Source organism: Oryctolagus cuniculus, chromosome 15 (assembly GCF_051225735.1).
Source record: "Oryctolagus cuniculus isolate XC-2025 breed Fujian yellow rabbit chromosome 15, ASM5122573v1, whole genome shotgun sequence".
NCBI lineage: Eukaryota > Metazoa > Chordata > Mammalia > Lagomorpha > Leporidae > Oryctolagus > Oryctolagus cuniculus.
Genome location: NC_142881.1, coordinates 45,785,466 through 45,807,996, shown reverse-complemented (window position 1 = coordinate 45,807,996; position 22,531 = coordinate 45,785,466). Strand labels below are relative to the sequence as shown.

General features: G+C 35.2%; 1 pseudogene; it reads right to left on the bottom strand.

Annotated features, from left to right (window-relative positions):
• Window positions 1-12,403: 12,403 nt before the first annotated feature.
• Window positions 12,404-13,108, bottom strand: LOC149121986 (transcription factor Spi-C pseudogene; annotated as a pseudogene).
• Window positions 13,109-22,531: the final 9,423 nt, after the last annotated feature.

The window sequence follows — 22,531 nt, the reverse complement described above, 5'->3', positions numbered from 1 at the left end:
GAAGAAAATGTAGTATATATGCACAATGGAAAACAACTCAGCCATAAAAAAGAATGAAATCTTATTTTCTGCAACAAAGTGGAGATAAGTTGAAACCATTTGATTAGTGAAATAAGCCAGTCCCAAAAAGACAAATATCACATTTCCTCTAATATGTTTCATTCAATATAGAATACCAAAAAATATATCAGAATGAAACAGACATATTTTGGTATGATTATTGTTTCAGTCCTTGTTTATACTCATGTAGAAACTTAGTCTTTCTACATATTACTTATTGAATATTATAGTTAGTGGTTAATTATGCCTGTGATTATAGAGGGTATGAACTTGTCTTTGCAAAAATTAAAGAAAAAAAGAGAGAGAATAGGGAGTGGGGAAGGGAGGGAAGTGTGCTTATTATCTTAGAAGTGAACCTTAGAAATACATGAAATCTGTTCCCTTTATATTAATAAAAGTTACAAAGAGCATAAAAAATGTTTCCTAGGTTTGCTAAAACTAAATTTACATTTAAATTAAATTAAATTAAATTAAAACAAAACTTCTTTAAAAAATTCTGATTGGTTTCTAGATATAAAATAAGAGCGATTGGATAATATTATTCACATAAGAGATTGAAATTAAATGCCATATATTATCTGAAATTGTGTGCAAATTGTAGTAGGAATCTATTCCTTTTAATATATAACATATCACATCAGTGGTTTATACATTTAAGTTTCAGGAAAAAGGTTGTTGGGAAGATAGCCTACAAAAAGATGCTATGTCTCAGAATAGATACTCAGGTTTTTGAGTTTTTAGAGAAAGGTAATTTTTGCCTATTATTAAAAAGTTCGGACCGGCGCCGTGGCTCACTTAGCTAATCCTCCGCCTCTGGCGCTGGCACCCCTGGTTCTAGTCCCGGTTAGGGGGCTGGATTTTGTCCCAGTTGCTCCTCTTCCAGTCCAGCTCTCTGCTGTGGCCCGGGAGTGCAGTGGAGGATGGCCCAGGTCCTTGGGCCCTGCACCCACATGGGAGACCAGGAGAAGCACCTGGCTCCTGGCTTCAGATCGGCACAGCACGCCAGCCATGGCGGCATTTGGGGGGTGAATCAATGGAAGGAAGACCTTTCTCCCTCTCTCTATCTCACAGTCTAACTCTGCCTGTCAAAAAAAAGTTACTAATACTTATTCTAATTTGGTTTTTATTCCGTCTCAGTGGACAGATCTGTAAGTCATATGTATGTATACTTTCACTTGCCCACAGCCGATAGCCTCTGAATACTTTATCCCTAACTGCTATCTCTTGGTATCCACATTTTTGTCTAATCCCCTCCCTTTGAATGTAGATGGGACCTGGGACTTGTTTCTAACAGAATATGGCAAATGTGATAGAAAGTCACTCTTGCGGTTTATTATAAGATGGAAGACTCTATGTGTTAGCAAAAACACTTTCCCACTTGCCTTGAAGAAGTCAACTTCCATGCTATAAACTGCATAGGATGAGTAAACTCCAAGTGGCCCTAAGAGTTAAGATGATTCCTGGGAACAGCTAGCCAAAACGATAAACATTTCAGTCCTGCAAGTGCAAGGAAATAAATTGTTTCAACAACATATGTGAGATAGGAAGCAGACATTTTAGCAGTCAACCTCTGGATGATTACAACCAAGTAAAAGCATGAAGCAGAGACCTAGCTGAACTGTGACTGAAATACAGACACACAGAAAATCCAGATAATAAACATTTAGGTTTCTGGTGAGTTGTCACACATTAGTAGATAACAAATATACTTGGACTATATATATGTATATGTAAATACATATATATAGTAACTATAACCCATGTATTATTGTTCAGTAGAACACCAGAACTTGTTCCTTCTATCTAACTGTAACATGGTACTTATTGTTAACTTCTCCACAGTCACCTGGTCCCTTCACCTGCCCAGTCTCTGATAACTACTACTGTATACATTTTTATATCCAATCATGAATTTATACTGGTAATTTATATTCCAATTCCATAAGATAAGATTATAACTTTCTTTTTTCCCTTATTTGGAATTTATTTCTCCTATTGTAAGAAACTTAGTGCTCATTAACTAAATATATTTATTTTTCAACTTTTATATACATGAACTGATTTTAGAATATCTAATAACTATATAAAATGCAAACTTATTACATATAGTTATTTTTATCTTTTACTTTGTAATATATTGTCAAAATATTATTTTATAATGCTTACAGAGGTCAGTTCATTGATTTCTCATTCCCTTCTCTGTGTTCTTGCTACATATATCATATCACAGTTAGGCTCATTTGTTATAGTTTGCATTCTATTTCAGGTTTTTCTTACATGCAGGTTAATACAAATTATTTATGTGCTAATATTTGATTCATTACATGGTTCTAAGGCATAAAATCAGAAGAAGAGGTTGACACAGTGTCACCACCCATTATCACTACTGCATCATTCCTATGCCCTTGTTTCTGCACTCTGTTCTGACCCGTTCTCTGCTGGTAACTCATCTCATTAGTTTCTGAATTATCATCAATTATTTTTCTTGTACCTACTGTATAGATACATAAGCAGTTTAGAAAATTAAATGGCTAAAAGTTTCAATAAATTCATGCCTATAACTCCCATTCAATATGATACTAATTCTACTACACACATAATTGTATTAATTATATTAACATGGATTTTATTAAATGGTCTCATAGGCACAATGATCCATAAATTACTATCATATAAAATACAAATATTAATAAATAATGGATATTTTTAAAGAAATGAACACATGTATGAATGATTATACAATATAATATAGAACATCAGAAAGACAAATAATGCATCTTCTCTCTGTTTATGGGAGCTATAAAAATAAAAAAAAGAAATGCCTGCATGTATTAGTTTTGCTGCAAAACTGTTTGTCAAACTATATTTTACATCTTCATCAAATAAATTAGTAGTGGTTTTATACTACTATAGGTTAAAAAATAAAAAAATAAAATATTAGGTTGTCATCAGCAAAAAAATATTTTATGAAAGATATATTTAGTTAATTGAGAAATCAGATTAAAAAGTAAATTAAATTATAAAGAAAATAAGATAATGTTGCAAGTTAAATACTGAGGTCAAGTAATACAATTCTTACTTTTTCCATGCTGCATATACTACAAGCTCATTAATCACACTGTAGCTATCATAGCTATCACATCACTTTTCATAATACTATAATGTATGTGTCCATGTAGCTTTACACAGTAGCCAAACATGACATCACAATGCCCATGTCCTTCACCTCACCACCAAAGGACTGCATCATCTCGTATCATCACAAAAATAGTACAGTGAACAAGATTCTTAAATTAATGTAATTATTTGAAAAGCAGAGAGGAGAGATAGAGATGAAAAGAGAGTACTCCCATCCACTGGATTATCCATCAAAATTCCCTAATAGTTGGGACTGGCTCAGGTCAAAAGCGGCAGCCAGCCAGTCTCAATTCATGTCACTGAAGAAGTTAACAAGAACCCAATCAACTGAGCTGTCACCAGTACCTCCCAGAGTCCCCAGAGTCCACAGTATCAGAAAGATGAAGTAAGGAGCAAGATTTGGTACCTAAATTCTGACTACAAAATAGAACAGGTGTCTTAACCAACATCTTAAGTGCTAAGCCAAACACATACTCCAAAATATATTCAGACACAGATCACATCCACTTAACTTTTATTATAGCATGTTGTTAAAATTGTTCTATTTTATTATGTTGTTTGTGGAAATTTCTTAATGTGTCTAATTTATAAAACACACTTGATATCACTTGTGGTTTCAGGCATCCAATGAAGATCTTGGAATGTGTGCTCTGCAACCAATGGAGTCTACTGTCAAGTCACTGTGGATAGTCTTCATTAGTTTGAGAATTAGATTCTCTTGTTACTTATGTTGGTAATTTAGTTGTTGGATGTTTGGAAGGGGCAGAAAATACACAAAAGCATTTAAGGTCATACATCTTGGCACAAAATACTAAAAGATTGTCATCACTCTGTAACCTACTTCTAAACCAGTTGTCATGAGGAAGTAAATTAAAAACAAATTTCTTCCTTAACACAAAAAGCCTGAATAAAGTATGTAACATGGACAATAAACAAGTTTCATGATTTGCTTGTAGTTTTTAATTTATGTTTAGTCATAGTAATTATATGGAGTAGTTTATAGAAATTAAAGTACAAAATTTTCCTCTTACGGCCATTTTTATTACACCTCAAGTGGCCAATATTACATTGAAAGAAAAGCTATTTAACATCATCCCACTTTCAAATTTGTGAATTCCAATAAGTTTATGGTTTTAGTAACATTGTTAGTACTGTTACCATTTTCTGACATATCATCCTGATTTTTCAGCTTCCTTTTAAAGTACAAAGCTTTAGGACAAAAGAAAGCAAAGTACAATTCCCTTAAAGGAAATATTAATACAACTAAATTTTGAGTCCCCTTTTCTTTAATTCTTGAATTAAATTTTATTGGGACCACTCTTTTCCAAAGATGGCAATATGAAAAGCCAAATGTGCCCCAGGTTATAGCAGGAAATATCCTAATCATAATATCCATCCATACCTAGGTTGTGATTAGTGGCTAACAGCTTTTTGTGCAGCAAAGTATGAGTCATTACCAATCAGCCGAGGAGTCATTTTTAGGCTGAATGTTCTCTATGCAGTTGTTAAATAGTGTTGTAATATACAGAAGCTGTTCATCAAAAGTTTTTTCCCATGTTAGGAGATAAAATTTGTAAAAGAGATATTGTTGATTAGATCTAAAACAAAAGAATGTGACTCTGAGTCCTATAGTGATTCATTCTTATAATTTCTGTAAAATTGAGAGTCTCTGAATTGAATTTACTCTGGCTTTCATTCTGTAAAAGTCTGATCATAAAAACTAGCTATGATTAAAGGCCCTAGAAGAAATTATGTCTGTATTTCTGTGTGTGTCTGAATGGTTCATTTTGTTTTCTATCTGAAAGATAGCTAGTTATTGAATCTACTCACCATGAAAACTGATTACTGTAGGAAATGAAATCAAGAAAACAGTGTGATTCTCTAAAGATTATATATTTTAGCAAATTCTTCAATAAACTGAAATCAAGTGCACAATTCATACCAATGTAAGACTAAAGGTGTACACAGCAATACAGGGATTGTATATGTTAATAAGTATAATACTTTAAAAGTATCTATTAGCATTCCCAAAATCACAAATCAATATCTTTTGTCATCTGGACTTTGTTTTATGGGACCTAGGTGGAAGAAATCTTGAATATTTCTAATAAGCTCATTGACTGGAAGGGGCTTTCATATTCAAAGTGATTTTCTGATAAACATTAAAGAATAAATAAAAGTTGAACATCTGGAAATGGAAAGGTGAAAGTTGGCTTCTGATCCAGCTTCCTACTAATTCATCTTGAGAGGTAGCAGGTGACTGCTCAAGAACTTGAGTTCTTGCCACTCAAATGGGAAACCCGGATGGAGTTCCCAACTCCTGGCTTCAGCCTGGTTGCTGTGGAATTTAGGGAATGAACCAGCAGATAAAAGATCAATCAATCAATCAATCTCTCCCTCTCTCTTCTCTCTCTCTCTCTCACCCCCTTCATTTTGCCTTTAACATAGGTGAAAATAAATAAACATTAAGAATATATCAAATGATATTCTTCCTTGCTCAGAAAAATTTGAGCAAAATACACATTTATCACTACTGTCTTTTTGTTTTGATGTGTAATAAGAGGAGAATTAATATAGCATAGCCCTGAATCAACCTCCAGTGATAGCATAGGGTCAAACATAACTGAAAGACATCTTTAAGATAAACATAAATATATATGTATATATATATAGAATTGTTTTATATTTGTGTTTAAATGTAAACTATGCAAAGACATACTACATGTCTAGGGAAATTTTGAATTAGTCACATGTTTATCATGTTGTTTTAGAAGTAACCTAAAACCTCACATGTACTTAGTACAGAGAGGGTGTTAAATATCATTATGAATACTTTTACATGGAGTAGTGCATCTCATTGTATGAGGTTGAAAACATACCCCATTTCCCGGGGTAAGAAACTGAGGTTACTTACATATGCAGCAAGCAGGGGAGCAGGGTATGGGCCCAGACAAGCATCAGAGCCTGTGCATTCCAACACTAGGTTACGCTGTGCCCCACAGTGGGTGAGCTGTGCTTTTTGAAAGAGACAAGTAAATACCAATTGCTGTATACATACTCATTAAGGTGTTGAGTTTATTTTTGAATTTTCTAGGTAATATCATACAGAGAAATTAGACTTTGCTTTCTAAAACACTTTCATATCAAAGACAGAATATTGGATAACAAAGGGCTTTGGTTCAGATATTTTCTTCTGTGCTGTAGCTTTCAATTCAGACTCAGCAAAATGACCACATTCACACTCAAGCTGTCCCCAGCTAGAGGACCTAATAAATGCTGAAGATGGTAATGTTTCATATTCCATCTAACGAGGACTGGAGCAAATTCAAAGATACAGGAATACAACCAGTACCAGCCTAGAAATTGGTAATCTTATTCTACTGCATGATGTGCTGGGAAAACAGTGCATAGTACGGCTTTGAGGTGCAGGAGATGGGTATAAATTATCATGTTTCTTTTTAAGTTGTCACTTACTTAAATATTTGTGAGAAACAAAGGATCACAGCAGAGTACACCTAACAGACACCAGAAAGAAATCAATTCTAGAATATAAGTCAAATAGAAAACAATTTTCAGGAAGCAAGAGAAGAATCCGTCTGTAGGATCAAAATTTATTAAAATGAATATGTAGTTCTGCTTAAAAAAAAGGCCTATCATTTCTCCTGATTGGATTATCCAATTGCTAAAAGGCATTAGGGCCAGTATTGTGGCATATCAAGTTAAACCACCGCCTGCAGGGCCAGCATCCCATACGGGTGCTGGTTCAAGTCCCGGCTGTTCTCCTTTGGATTCGGCTCCCTGCTAGTGCACATGGGAAAGCACCAGAAAATGCCCCAGTGCGTAGGACCCTGTACCCACATGACAGACTCAGAAGAAGCTCCTGGCTTCAGCCTGGCCCAACACTGGCCATTACGGTCATTTGGGGGGTGAACCAGCTGATGAAAGATTTCTCTCTGTTTCCTCTTTCTCTCTCTCCCCATAACTCTGACTTTAAAACAAATAAATCTTTAAAAAAAACAGGCATTAGAAGAATGCAAAAAAAAAAATCCTACTGGAATCTGCTTTACTGTAATTAAAGCCAAAGGTATAGGCTACTAACAAGCCAAACAAAGAGAAAAAAAAAAGGCCCTAAGATCATGAAAATATACAATATTACAATAATAGTATCAGAAAAAATTTAGAACCTACTAACTCTTTCTAGATTTATAGTTTTCAGTCTCCTTTCTTTACATTTTCCAGACTTCAATATTAATTCTTAATTTCTAAATCAATAATTTTTATTTTCTTGATATAAGGCATAGCATTGATATTTCAAAAATTATTTTCCATAATATTTAAAACCACAGATTCAGACAAATGACTTGTTTTAGAGAATTGAAAACTGAGCCAAATAAGAAAGTATTTTTAATTATTAGTAGTAAAGTGTTTTTGTTTCAACTTTCTGAAAGCAATTAAGTATTGGTTTATACAATACTCAACACCTAGTAAGAAAGAGTAGAAACTAAAGATAATGAGGCAATGACATTAATGATCAGTTGTAATCATAAAAGCCCTATGTAGGAACCAGACTTTCACCCAGAGATTCCTGCCTGTCTTTACCTAGTCAAATACTCATTACTACTAAAACCTAAGGCAGTAAACAAGCAGTCCTAAGATAAAAAACATCAGCATGCTATATTACTTATCCCCTGAACCTAACCGCCTATTCTGAGTCTTGAATAATTTGTCTTGCTACTCAACTTGATCACAAACCAAATTTGTCTATATCATGAAATTATGGTGTCCCACATGACTTATCCATATGAAGGTTGAATACTAACCTGTTATCATAATCATATTGTGGCCTGCAGTCTCCAATCCATTTGGATTCAGGAAAACAAAACTCAGTTTGCTAGTTAAATTATCAGTTTATCCTTGTTGAAAATCTAGATTTTCCTGACTTTCAACTACACAGAAATGTCCCTATTATTGTTGCTTTTCACTAAGTTGGGTAACTATTGCCTTATTACCATTAAGGATTTCTTTCTAAATCAATCAATAACATCTGTACTTCAGGTATATATTAGTAGCAGTCAGTCAACATTCTTGAACTACTTAATGAGATGCCATTCCTTGGTGAAAAGTAAAATTCATCTACCTGGGCCCCTACTCAAACTTACTGCATCTAAATATGTATAGTTGTGCATGTTAAAAGGTAAATGGAAAATATGCGCAGATGTGCTTCAAATGGCAGCAGGATACTGAAGGATATTTGGTGTAGAGTGGTAGAAAGAATGAGTGATGTGGTGTAGTGAGATAAGACACTGCTTGGCATTAGAATACCATGTCACAGAGTTACAGCTACTGTGCTCCTAAATCAGCTTCTCTCTAATTTGCTTGAGAATACAGCAGTTGTTGGCTAAAGCATTTGAGCAGACCCAGATGGAGCTCCAGGCTCCTGGCTTAGGCATGGCCCTTCAAATAAATAAATTAATTAATTAAAAATTGCTAGCAAAACTTATTTTATATCAATTGAAATAATTAAATCAATATCTAGCAAAGCATCAAAGAACGTCTCCTGGTGAAAAGACAACGCAATGTATCATTCAAGACTAATTTATCAAAACAGAATACATATGCTAAAGACAGGGGCTATCACAAATGAGGCATATTTTGTCACTAAACATCCCTAATTAGGAAGCATGCTAATCTAGATGACGAGACTATCATTGTCTTGAAACAGTTTAGGGATGCGAGAAATTATATTCAAGGCTTATCATTCATCTTTCCAGGAGTCCTAGCCCAAGGCTGATTTTTTTTCTTTCTATTTTACAGATGTATATTTGATCTACAAAAAATTGTACATATTCTGGATGGATTTGAAGTTGAAGCTGGATCTCAGACTTTGTTTAATAATATCAAATTTAACATTCAGGACTCCCAAGAAAGCATTCAGTTTTCATAGAGTCAATGCTCAAAATACTACAGCAAAACCAACAGAAGCCCTTGTTCTCATGGATGTTATGGTAAAATGAATAAGTTAATAATCAGTAAATTAATTATGAAGCAAGAGATAATTATAGATTGTGTTTTTTTTTTAAATTGAGCACAAGAATAAAGAATGCTTATGGTTAAAAAATGTAATTTGAGCACACTATATTGTTGAAGATAGTTAAGAAAGTAGGTTTTAAGTGTTCACAACATAAAATTTTACTTATCTGGAGTAATGCATGTTATTTGTCTCAATTTATCCATTCTATATTATATTTTTTTTTTTGACAGGCAGAGTTAGACAGTGAGAGAGAGAGAGACAGAGAGAAAGGTCTTTCTTCCATTGGTTCACCCCATATGTACACAATAAATGTTTGTCAATTAAAATAATTTATTTTCAATGTTTAAAAAAGAATATCATTATGTTCTTAGAATTGTATCCTACAAAGCACATTGTATATGCTAAAATTGAATTAAAATTAAAATTAAAAAAATTTAAGAAAAAAATGTGTTTGGGAAGATCTAAAGACAGGAGGCCACACATTATTAAGGCTTTAAAAGATGACTTCTGGCACTTACTAAATTATCCACATGTGGGAACAAGAGAGAAGATTCCCCAGCCAGAAATTGTGCATTTCACTTTTTTGCATTCCTATTTGATGGATTATCTTGGATCTTGGATCTCAAGATCCAACTCCCATACCCACCTATCTTTCCAGAAATTATTTTGAAACAATGAGGGAAACAGGTCCCCATACTTACAGTAAATAACCTATTAGGAAAAGTAAAATAAATACATCTTTATTGAGAGAATTTCATGATGTGAAGAGTTGGAAAAGTTGAGACTGTACGGAAAAACATTAGTAGAGACACTGAAGCAACACTACATTTAGCATATTCAACAGAAAAAGATTAGTGCAACTTGGATAAAGTCATATAGATAGAGAACTGCAAAGAGAAAAACTTGCATCTCTTCATGTAGTTTCCCTGTTGATCAGGGCAATAGAAAGGTCAATAGAAAGTCACAGTCTGGTTTACATATTCAAAGATCTGCCTCCAGACTGGATTATAGGCAGGCTAGAGCAGAATAGGGAAGATCATTTAATTTTTGTTTGCTTATCTCTCTGACCCTTGTCCCATAAAAAAGAACAGAGTAGCAAAATAAAAGAAAACAAATATAGGCAACAACAACAATAAAAAATATAAGTGATAAGGATAAACTGTTATACAAAGTAGGTGACAAATTAGCTTGAAAAATCCCAAAATATAAATGGGTGAAGAGAATCATTAACAGCATTGGAAACTTCTCCTCCTTTTCTTTTTCCAGTTGCCTCAGTAATTATAGCCAAGCTAAACATTTACCAGGGACACAACAGAACAAATAAGACACAGAGGTATAGGATTTGCAGAAAACTTCTCAGCTGGACAGTGTTTGAATATGTACTGAAATTAATCCAGAGACCACCTCCTGAGGACTGCTGGCAGACAAATGGACTCAGAGGACAACTAATTATTCTCTCTCTACAAAGTCATTATCACTTCGCTGTAAGCCAGAAGGAGAAATCTGGGATCAGGACATTAACGTGTCACTTGGTTCCAGCTGCCTGATTGGAAAGCTCATACCCTAATGGTCTGGAAGAATGAATAGCAGCCAGGCACTGGAAAAATGTCAAAGGGGAAGTTAGCCAAAGAAGAAAAGTTCACAGCAATGCAATGAAGGAGGAGGGTATCTTTTTGTTCAGTAATCCTTTCTTCCTACATTACTATCCTATAAATGTTGTAGGGAGGCATAAAGGTTAAAATTGATTAGGTTTGCGCTGGAAGACCATGCCTTCACCACGCCCCTGTGTGACCTCATTCCACTCCCTGGCAACACCTGTGCACCCGGCCAATCAGATTAATTAATCACTCCCCTTTGGAAGTGGATTTAAAGCCTGGAACACGGTGTGTCCACCCCTTTTTGTCCTTTCTTTGGCGTTTTGCCAGTGTAGAGCTTGCTGTGGCCCTGTGCCTCCAGGGCACGTGACCTTCCTGGCCTAGATGCTCCTCCAGGTGGCTGGCTTCAGGCATTCAGTATGAATTCAGATTATATCTCTCGCTTTTAGATAGAGACCTCACTCTCCTAGGCATCTTACTCACTGAATAAAAGCTTAAAATATATCATGCTGCCTCATTCATTTATGCTAGTGTTCAGAATTCGTCTCTGAATATGAGGCAAGAACACACACAGGCTTATTAATTTTTGGAATTTATTTATAAGCATATGGTGATATCGTATGGCACCCCATATTCCAATTTCATATGGTATCCCAGGTGGCACTTTTTGGGGGCATATTCTGATATCATATTTTAGGGGGCCTATTTCAACATCATAAATACTTCCCATTTGCAGCACTGCATGATGGACACATTCATCAATATCAAGGAAAAACTAACAGTGGCATTTGTGGCATCTATCTAGATATTACTTTTTAGTTACTGGTATTATCTTTGACATTATAGAACTGACTAAACATAAAACCCTCCTTAACATGGAGCTGACCTTCCTAGCAATGCTAACAGGAAGGGGAAAAATTTTAAATCTCAAACTACTTGATAGAAAGTTTTATACATATTTTTCATGAACTTTTTGCAGACACTTCCTATAAATCAAATCATCAGTGCTAACATTGCTAATCTGGAAGTAAACATTGCATAGAGAATAGTAATACCAAGCATTCAGTCTATACTTTCAGATGAGAGTTGGTTATTTGAAATTGTGAATTGGGAGAATTTCCCATAAAATTATTACAGGTTATATTCTATTTGATAAAAGATAGCAACAATGGCATTAGTATATTTCTCTGTTTCTCCATCTCTCCAGTAAGATTGTCTTTCTATATTTGTAAGGAATTTTTCTCCTGGGATACCCACATCCATGGATGCTCAAGTCCCTGGAACAAAATGTCATAGTCCTTGCATAGAACCTACTCAAATCCTCTCATATACATTAAATCACCTCTAGATTATCTTTAATACCTAACACAACAATGTGTAAATAGATGTAATATTGTGTTGTTTGGTAATAATGATAAGATATTCAGTAGAGATTACATTTTTTTCATATATTTGTTATTCCTGACAGGCTGAACCCGTGGAAACACAGATATGGAGAGTCAATTGCATTTGCTTTACATGAAAGTCCTGAAGTTTATAGAAGTTTCAAACCAGATTAACATGAACTGGGAGAGCATATTTAGCTAGCTGAGTGAATTAACTCATGGTAATTGGCATGCATATAGTTGTGATTTGCATTCCAGATATTTAAACTGAGATATTCCTGATTAAATTGAAGGTATTGTGAGTAGAAAAATCTCTTTTCTCAAGACATACGATGGAGAGAGTCTTTGGAGAATGGCTTTGCTGAAATGGTAAGTTAGTTTTCTCTAGATTTTGGTGATTTCCCCAGTTCTGGTAAGTCATAGTCTCCCAGTTGTCTTTTCTTTATCCCCAAATTTCAGCAAGTTTTGAATTGTTTTTTGATGATCAACTGAAAGATCTCTTTGTTTTTATTGACCCGTTTGTTTCAGGATGCTATCTCAGGATTACACAGTTATTCATGAAGGTATTCAAACGGAGCTTCTTGCTTCTTCCTGCTGTTTCCTCCTTTTTGTGGGAAATAGGAAGTTGTACCAACTGGTTTTCAGTTGTGTTCTGCAGACTGGTGAACATTTCCTTCAAGATAGAGATCTGCAGCACTATTTATTATGGTTCTTCAATTATGAACAAGTTCTTCTTGTAGGCACCATTCCATAGCAGTTGGAATTTCCTGACATAAGACAGTGGTTTACAAAAGCCAGGTGTCTGGGAAGTACTAGAAATCTCCAGGTGAATGCTGCCTGAGTGCCTCAAAATCATCTTCAAGTGCTTGACCCAGCTTGTCTTGTTCATCATCCTTCATTAATAAACTGATAGTCCCACTTCATGCTACCTGTCCATCAGAGTCCAATCTACCATCCACTTGTAGGGCTGGAGATAAGTTTCCCTCGTACAACACATGTGTGGTTGTGGCTGAAAGCACTAGGGACCTAGACAGCTTCATTATGAGCTCTTGGTCTTTCATCTACCACCTTTGGTATTGAGTCTTTCTGGCTATGAAACTGTGAAGATTTTTTATATATTTTATTTATTTCAGGGGTAGAGGGACAGAGATATACATTCTCTCTCTCTCTCTCTCTCACACACACACACACACACATACACATACACATACACAACACATACACATACACATACACATACACATACACATACACATACAGATCTTCCTGCTAATGCAGGAAGCTGGAGTTGGAAGCTGGAACAGGAATCAAAACCTGGTACTCTGATATGGGATGAAAATTCTTAACTAGTATACTAACCTCTAAGCTAAATACCCACCCCTGAGTTTCAAAGTCAGAAAAATTAAAGGATATACCTATTAATGATTTATGAGATTGAAATAACACCATATTTGTAAAGCACTTGGAGTGCTATTATGTAGGTGTGCATCAAATATCAATTTGGTGACTTAGTTGGCCAACAAGTAGTAGGAATTTTAGTAACTCGGAAGAGGTACTAAATTCAGTACAAAACCAATGATATCAAATATTCCATGTAAATCATAATATTCTATCAAATAGCTTAAAGTTATAAAGGAAGATTAGTCCTATTACTGCTGAATACTTAGAATGTAGCAAGATAAGAATGAGATGACCAGAGTTTTGAATAATCTCTGCGCTGATCATCGGTGCTCATTAATCTCTCAACCTCAAGTAACATATCTATAAAATATAAATTATAGTAATTTTGACTGACAGTTTCCCATGGGGCCACCAAAACAATTTGATAATCAAGTAAAGTTAGATTTATTATCTACTACAAAAAAATGGCAGTACCAAGTGAATAGTTTTAGTGCATTGTAGAAAGGAGTGAGTTCTGTTAGCTATAGGACTTAAGGACTAGTCCTTGAGGTTTAAGAGGGCCTTTCAACAGATATGTAAATGAAGTTTGGTAAAATTAATAATACAATAGTTTAGCACAGGTTGATACAATAAGGTGAGGAACTCAGGTCTTCATAAGCAAACAGCTGCTTGTCAGCACATAGTTTACCTAGTGACTTTCTGTGAGATGGAAGTTACTTGTCCAAATGCACAACTATTGTCCTATAAAAAGGACTATCTGACCAGTAGATTATTTGTAGAAATGGATTTTTTACCAAGTTATTGCAGCAAACACAATATTTACTGATTTACAGTCTTACTGTCCTGTGGAAGAATTTCCTGAAACAAAATCAAGTCACACAGATGAAGACATCCTTAGTTGTTAGTCTCATAGATAAGCTATACGGATGAAGACAGTCTCAATTCTCACTTTTTAAAAAGGAAAACAACTTTAGGAGGCAGAAACATATAAAAATAATAGAACTGTGTAGTGGAATAGGACTTTAGAAATCACCTCATTCACATCAATCTCCTCAGTCCCCATCTGACAGATGAAGGAGATGAAACTCAGAGTAAAAAAGACAAATTATTTCTCCACACTCTACCTCTAGAGTGACACACTCATGTCACCCCCAAGTCAAGACTTCTCTTGTGGGTCTCTGACCTCATTATCTAATCAAAAAACATCATCTAAATCCTAGCTCAAACTGTGCAATGCTCCTACTTTCAAAGTTTCATCTCTCTCTGACTTTATAGACAAGCTTCAAAGTATGTAGATAGACGAGAGATGACCAGAAGTAAATAAAAATATGCAGCTGTGTGCAAGTGGAGCCAAACGCATACACACATACACAGACAAGAACACACAAATTTAAAAAATATTACCGAAGCCAAACAGAGTTTTAGATTACTAAAATTTGCATTCAAATCGAACAAGGCAATTTTCTCAAAGATTTCTTCATTTCTCTATCAGCTAAAGACCTAATCAATATGCATAAGTGCTGTATATTAAGGAGTTCCCTTTAGTCTCAAACCACCTGCCAACAACACAAAGCAATTTGTGCTTTGGTAGATTGCGTTACAAAGTTATTACACCAACTGAAATTTCAAATCACTAAATTATACATAACAATCTAATAGTTACTTTCCCATCTTGATGATAATTAAGCTGCTTATAACTAAGTATTTGCTCTTAAGTATGTATTTAAGGAAAGCCCAGTTCTTATATTTTTCTTTTTAATTGGACCAAAAGTGCACTAGATTCTATTCAGTTCTTCCTTCAACTTTTACTTTAGAATCTAAATGTATTTAAAATTTTTCCAGGTGAGATTTTTTTTTTTTTTTTTTTTACTTTGAATGGCTGACCAAGAAGTATTGAGCAAGAGCTACCTGAGTATTCCCCAAGAAGGCCACATGTCTAATGATTAGATGTGGACCTTTAGATTCAGTAGGTAGGCATGTTGCAAATTTCTGAGTTTTTTTTTGTAGTTATTAGGCATATCACTTTAGAAAATTTGCTACCCTCCTTATTTCTTGTTACTTCATTTGTAAAATGAGAAGTCTGATGAAATTTTACAAGATAATACATGCAAGATAAGTGAACAGTAAAAATGAATCAAAAGTATGCACATGTAAAAGGTTTTTGTAGCAAAATTTTAAAATATCAATGGAAAGTATAGTTTTCTACTTATGTAGAAACTATATTGCAGTACTATAAATTGTTATTTTTAAAGATTATACAACTATTTATTACAAGAACCTAATGCCAACTCCCTACACATAAATGGGGCATTGGCTTCTATAACATTTTTTCTTTAAGTAGTTATGAAATAAATAAAATATCAAGATGTACTTTGCTAACTGTGTGTCATGTATTGTTCAAATGAGCTGTCATTATGGGAGTCTACAGTCTGATAAAGTCACCCATTCCTTAGGATGTGGCTTAGTGTGCTGAATCCCTGATGAGCCTGTGCACGGGGATGAATCCCAGTCTTCATGGCTTAAGGCAGACTGAACTTTTTAAACAAGCAATAAAAGTTTTTAGATTTTATGTATTTTTGTAATATATATTATAAATTTCAACATTATATAAACTATAAGAATATTGTATAAGAACAACAAGCTAGGGCAAGTGATCGGCTACGTAGTTAAGACACCACTGTGTATTTTATACACAAGTGTTAAGATTGAATTCTAGCTCCACCCCTGATTCTAGCTTCCAACCAGCAGTTGATGACCTATCTGGGAGATTTCAATTGAATTCCTGTTTCCTGACTTCAGCCTCCTCAAGCCCTGGATATTATAGGCTTTTGGGGGAATGGGTCAACTGATGAGAGCTCCAGGAAGATTTCTCACTACTCCCTCTCTCCCTTTCTCTCTCTCTCCATCTCTCTCTCTCATGACTCTCAAATAAAATGAAATAAAATAATTAGGAGTAGATAATTAGCATAACCATACTCAGAAATGATCATAAATTCACAGATTTTTCTGATGAGATATAAAGGAGGGCATTCAGAACACACAGAGGCAGAATTGAAGATATTAATCAATCTTTTGAAGATGAACTCATAACTATGGAAAAGAAAATAAAAAGTAACCCCAAAAATATGAGAATCATACAAACTTGGCTTCTCAATGTGCATTCCAAAATTCTACTGTCTTCTACAATTAGTCTGGAATTATTGGAAATTTTAGCTCCTAATTTTTTCACTGTAAGGTATTTATTATATATTTTTTTTGACAGGCAGAGTGGACAGTGAGAGAGAGAGAGAGAGAGACAGAGAGAAAGGTCTTCCTTTTTGCCGTTGGTTCACCCTCCAATGGCCACCACGGCCGGTACACTGTGGCCAGTGCAACGCGCTGATCCGATGGCAGGAGCCAGGTACTTATCCTGGTCTCCCATGGGGTGCAGGGCCCAAGTACTTGGGCCATCCTCCACTGCACTCCCTGGCCACAGCAGAGAGCTGTCCTGGAAAAGGGGCAACCGGGACAGAATCCAGCGCCCCAACCGGGACTAGAACCCGGACTAGAGGATTAGCCTATTGAGCCGCGGTGCCGGCTATTATATTTTTTGTATTATCCAGTCATAGGCCACAAGTATAATTTTCATATTACTGACTTTAGGCACATGAAAAACACTAACTTATTATTCCTCTGAATTGTAATCCTTGAAACAATGAGTTTCTTTTGGAAAATAACTCTCTTATATAAAGAAAGTTCCAAGTATAAAATGTGAAGATGATATTATCTGAAATAAATGCATCAGTTATATCCAGTGACTTACATATAATTTTATCATAATAACTAGGAACACATCATCATCCAAAGCTTCAGTTCACCTGCTTCAATACCTATCTCCAGCTTCCTGAGTGAGGAGAAAAATTTCAGGTTGATTGGAAGAATGATAAGCAGCAAGCATAGCACCCATCTAAATCCATCACACAAGATCACACAAACACCTGTTCATAAGAAAGTGCTTTAGATCCTCAGAGGGACTCAATAGACAAGTTTTGTTTTCCAAGCGATTACTTAGTAGCAGAAATATTTTCTGAATACAATGCAGAAACAGAGAACCCTTTTGCTTCTTTCCCTGCCACCTAAAACTAGAATTATCTTATAATAAACAAATCATTATTCCGCTTTGAATTCTTCCATAACTCTCCTATAACTTAGCATAAGTCAAAGTCTATCCATAAACTATTTACAACCTCACCTGACATTATCTTCTGATGGTGTCTACTTCTCTAACCATCTTCCACTGAACCCAGAGTCTTAACTCTGACATTCTTTGAAGAGAATCTATTCCCATATTAGTCTTTGTATTTCTTGTTTTGTTCTGCTTAGAATGTTCTTCCGTTTTGGTATTTGCATAGTATATTCCTTCGCTTTCTTCATATTTCATTATTTTTAATGGCAAAATTTTAAAGATCTTCTATGGTCATCTTTTTTTTTTTTTTTTTTGGACTATAGAACTACCTATTTTCTTTCCTTGTTTCATTTTCCTCCACAAACCTTAATATTATCAAACACAACACATACCACTTATTTGTTTTATTGTTATTAATTCTCTAGAATGGTAAGGGATCTGAATAGATATTTCTCTGAGAAACACATACAAATTGTCTATAAGAATGAAAATATCCTCAACATCATGAGTCGTGAGGGTACTAGAAATCAAAATCATGATGAGATAATACTTCCTTCCAGGACTTGCATAGTTGTGGTTTGGATTCCTTTATTGACAGCATAACCAATTATACTTATGTATGGATGACCATAATGCCTTCTTCCCGAGAATCTGGAGCACTTTTTATATTATTTGGAAATGCTTTTTCTTAGTGCAGCTTTTTCAACTTCTGTGTTAGATAGACATGTGATCAATAAATACCATAGGGTTTTGCCATGCTCTAGTATGCTTTTATATTACTAATCACTAGAAACAGTTTTCATTCTGTGGAAAGATAATATAAATTTTAAAGTAAGATTTAGCATACCCCCCTTTTTTAAGTGCCTGAAATTCCAGGAAGTAGACCATTTCACTAAGTGCTAATTTGCCAGAAGTCAGTTTCCACAGTGATTTCCTCTCTCATTTCTCCTTAAATAGAGCAGTCTTATCCCTTTGCTCCACTTTCTTTTAGGTTATGTGAAAGGAGATCATGATAAAAGAAAAATAACTACCCCTCAAAGACTATTATTAAGATCAAATGAAAACCAAGAAACTGAAAATAATAGAATTTATAATAAAATTCTTCAACAGCTACTAAACCCAAACAATCCAATAAGAGCTATGAACTTATTTGTTGGTTAAAGAAACATGCAAATCTGACTCACTGGTCTCTCATAATGACTAATTGGTCATTGTAAAGTGAATAAACTGGATTTCATGTGTTGAATTTTGGCAAGTGGACCTAGACTCCAAGTATCAAAATGTGTTGGGAAAATAATTTAGATTTAGGTAGAAAAACACTAGTCAGCAGATTGGACAGGAATGTTCTAGAAGACAAAGCAGAAGCAAGGCTGTGAAAGAATGTATTTACATATTGGAGGTGAGGATTTGGTCAACTTCTTTTCTTTAGTGATGACATTGGGGAATGGGATGTGTTTACGTGAGGAATACAAGGTTGAACCCAGGTGAAAATATTGTCTGTACCACTCTTCTATAGTTAAGAAACAAGCAGAGAAGGATAGATGATGGATTCAGTTGAATTAGAAAGTGTTTGAACTGTGAAAGGGCTAATATTTTACTCTACTTGCAAGTTGAAATCTTTTATAATGGGCTGCAGAAATGTCTTGTTACCTTTGCCCTATGAAAAGATTTGTCTTTGTTTTTTATACCAGACAGTAAATAAATGTGTCCTGAGCTCCAGAGATTAATACAATTATCCAAAGCTCTCTTTTATACAGGTGTGTGTGGAAATGTAACCTATAACACAAATTACCAGTGCCTTTTCTAATAATACATTCAGAAATGTAAAAGTCCTATTGAGAATTATTTCTAAATAAATATAATTTCAGTTTAATATTTACTCTCATCTAGCATTCTGGATGCATGGACCATAAAATTTGCTAGCTCCTACTACACAGATCTGCTAATATCAATGGGAATCAGATGAACATTTTGAAATCTTCCTCGGTTTATACGCAGAAAATATTAAAACACAAAGCCTCAACTTAATTCCTAGCTCTTCATTTTTCAGCCAGCTTTTAACCACTTCTGACTTTCTGCTTTCTTTTTTGTCTTTTTAGTCTACCTGATTCCATTTAATTTCTTTTAGTCTCTGACTAATCTCATGATTAAACAACAATAAAACCTCTGGTATTATGTTAGCTGTCTGAATGTTCAGTTACACGATTGACCACAGCTATTTCATGTTAAACCTACTATATGATATAAGGTTTCTTAAAAAAAAAAAAAAAAGTCAGCTGTTGCTCATAAGTACTTTTTCTAGAAGAAACTATTTTAAAGTTTCTCATTCATAAAACAAGAAGAAGAACAGAATATTTAAAAACAACAAGACCTTTGGGGTGGCTGTTCAGTGCACTACTAGGACATTAAAACACCTGAATTCCATATCAGAGATCATGGCTTCAAGTCCCCACTCTATTCCTAATTCCATCCTCCTGCCAAAAAGCACCTCAGAGTCAGCAGGTGATGGCTCAAGTACTTGCATCTCTGCCACCCACATGAGAGACCCAGATTAGCTCTTTTGGCTTTGGCCTGACCCAGTCCCAGCTGTTGTAGGTATTTGGGTAGCGAATTTGGGGAATGAACCAGCAGGAGGGAGTGCTTGCTGGGTCTCTCTTATAAATAAGTAAAAGAAAGTCTCTGTGTTCTGAGCAACTATTACAAGCAGTAATTGGGATAGTAGTGTTATAATTTGAAAATCCTCTTTGTAAGTCTTCCTTAGAGAAAAGGAAAAAACAAATATCAAATAAGTTTATCAAAAGTTTCCAGCAATTTATTCATAAATCTTACAAAAACACAAGAAATTCACAGAATATTTTCTCCACCAAAATATTCAATTTTTTGGAGAATTCTCTGAATATATAAAGGCAGATGTTGGTCAATATGGGTCCCCAACTGCTCAATTTTCTTAAGTTTTTAACTAAGGCTACTATCTATAAGACTCAGCTGCAGGATGGGATCACCTGCTGTACTGTCTTCAACAACGGCCCAAGTGATGCACACTCAGAGAACTAAATGAATTCTGTAAATCTTCAGGTTATTCTCCATAGAAGTCAAGTGTCTTCCTGTCTAGACTGTCTAGACTTGTCACTTGTCTGAAAGGGATGGAACCCTTTGTCTGCCTAGAAAGAATGTTAGTACTAGTTGGTACAGTAGGATGGACCTGAGACTGACCACTGCATTATAAGCAAGTCCACAAAGCCAAGGTGGAATTCAGGCAAATCTATCTGAGTCTGCTTTCTACTTTTCAGTGTGCAAACACTATCTGATGTCTCCTCATTAACAGGCCACAAAATAAAAGAATTTATTCCCCAGCTAGACTGTACATTTGGTTAAACATGTTCACGGTTAATTCCCATGAAACCTCCTCAACTCCTGTTAACTCAGATGATGACACTTTCATCCTGCGGCTTCAAAAATCCACATTTCTATAATGAAAATTGTCACAAAAATTGTCAAGAACTTAGAAGAGTCTACCATTTTACTCTGCCCACAAGTCAGTCCGCCACTATCTAATGGGTGCTGACAGAAAACATATGTCTCTTGGTTCAAAGACAAAGATCGTTCATTCCTCTCAGCAGTAGCAGTAACTGGAATGTCGGAATTTTAGTTCAGTTCACTGAATCCCAGTATCCACGGGGTGATATGACAAGGGACAAATGACGCTTGTCGGTTAGAAATGCTGTCTCTATTGTGCCTGGCTGTTAACTCTATGAATGTCTACAAAAAGATAACAAACAACAGCCAATTAATACCTGCTTGTAACAGGTACAAATATGCAAGTGAGTCTGAGAGAATTTTTGCCAACAAAAGCCACCTGAAGATTAGTGACACTGAAGAAATAATATGGAGCATAATGTCCAAAGAGAGGGGAAAGAAAACAGCTACTTAAATTTATGTCTGTGTCTTGATAAGTCAATTTAAAATATTTCATTGTCTAAAAAATCTTGTTGACCATCATAAATTGAATTTTCCTCTGGAAGGTCAAATTTACTCCCATTGTTTAAATGCTTGCTTGGTTCCAAAAAGAGCAAATTGTACCAAAAGTAGCTGAGAGCTTTTAATTGTGGTGATAACTCAAACCTTGAGATTTATGTATAAGACTATCACTGAGTGAAAACTTGTGTTTTGATTGAATTGTGCTCTTAAAGAAGAAAGTAATCTATCATTAGCAACTTCTTTCCTGTCTTCAAAAATAAAGTTTTCCAGGGCCTGCACTGTGGCATAGAAGGCTGTCTCTACCTGTGGAGGCTAGTCTCATCCTTTATGGAGGCTAGTTTGAATCCTGGCCGCTCCACTTCCAATCCTGCTCCCTGCTAATGGCCTGGGAAAGCAGTGGAGGATGATCCATGCGCTTGGGCCACTGCACGGACCTGGGAGACCTGGAAGAAGCCCCTGCCTCCTGGCTTCGGGCTGGCCCAACTCTGGCCGTTGTGACCATTTGGGGAATGAACCAGCAAATGGAAGACCTCTCTCTCTGTCTTTTCTTCTCTCTGTCTGTAGCTCTGCCTCTCAAAAAAATAAATAAGACTTTTAGAAAAAAAAAGACAAAAATAAAGTTTTCCAAGCTATTACTTAAATGTTATTTAAATAGCACAAAAAATACTGACATTCTTTCTTCCCCACCTGAACAAATGGTGTGTTATTGAGTGACCTCATTGAATTAAAGTATTGGAGATATACGATATTAAAGAAAAAACACATTATCTGCAAAAAT